Below are 1407 nucleotides of genomic sequence, written 5' to 3'. Positions count from 1 at the left end.
CCCCCTCACACACACCCCTATAACAACCGCAACCCAATAAGAGCTATAAGAACCCTCTCTGAACAAATGTTAAACTACGCCCATGAAAATCTAATCTCCTAAGAGAGACGTCGAGCCAGAGATAATCCTGATTCCTTTGTTTCCCGCCTTAAGTCACTGGTCAATGTGGCGTTAATCTCGGACTGACCACTCTAATCCTTACTCACAGAGATGTGGTGTATGGAGACATGGACACAGGGTGTTGCTGGGAGGAATAAACACATTATTTTATTTACACATGAGTCATGGGGGAAATAAAGTAGACTTCCCCATTCCAAAATGGTGAAATGGTGTAGGCTCCTATCAACCCCATTAGGTTATTTAAAACCCTACCAGTACAACGTCGGGTCAAAATGATCCAACCCCCTGTATTATTTATCATATCATAAAAACTAAAAGCCTAAATAAATTACATGTATTGTTCTTTTAGTTATGCTTTTGTCAACTGTTTTTACAAACAATTTCGCAACTTGACATGTTTCAGACAAAACCAAGCAGACAAGATTTGATGTGTAAAGATGTCACTACGCTTGACCCATAGACACTTTGGTGCTAAGAACATGAATATGTTTCCATTGAACCTTGTTTGGTTTTTTTAAAATCTCAAGGCTGGTGAAACAATTGTTCGGTGTGCATTCCCTCACAACCGCAATTTGAAACTATGCAACAGTCTTCGGTTTGATGATAAATCATCCAGAAATCAAAGACTAGAACAAGATCTTTTTGCCTCAATTCGTGACTTGTGGGAGAAATTTCTTACGATCCCAAACAGGCAGTTTGTTCCAGGCTTGTCGGTAACAATGGACGAGCAACTAGTTCCTTGGAGAGGTAGGTGTAGTTTCTCACTGTACCTACCTTCCAAGCCTGACAGTATGGTTTGAAAATCTTCTGGGTCGTAGACTTTGAGACATTAATTTTTATACCAGTGCTGTGTATTAAGTTTAATTTGTTACAGTATTAAATTATGACCTACTTTACCTCCCCCAACCCCATGCCTTTGTTTTTGGTTATAAATACTAATTGAAACTTAAATTGAGTCTCTTTATGGCACTCTACTATGTCTACTTCATTCATGATAATATTCAGAGAAATAATTCTTCTTTGGAGGTATACGGGTCAAAATGACCCGACCTTGAACTTGAATAAAGTCAAACGACCTTGTAGGCCTACTTGTAGAGTTAAGAGGCCGCACCTCCGAGTTTAACGTCCATCTCCGAAAGGACCGAGCCAAACGGGAAATTTTTGCAAAGTGTCTTTCCCAGGGACTCAACGTCGGACCGAGCTGACGATCGAACCCCTGAACCAGCCTTCTCACGACTCACCTCACCCTTATGGGTCCTGTAGCCTAACCACTAGGCCACCGATGCC

Source organism: Aplysia californica, unplaced genomic scaffold (assembly GCF_000002075.1).
Source record: "Aplysia californica isolate F4 #8 unplaced genomic scaffold, AplCal3.0 scaffold00663, whole genome shotgun sequence".
In the NCBI taxonomy this organism is placed as follows: domain Eukaryota; kingdom Metazoa; phylum Mollusca; class Gastropoda; order Aplysiida; family Aplysiidae; genus Aplysia; species Aplysia californica.
This window is presented reverse-complemented; position numbering follows the sequence as displayed.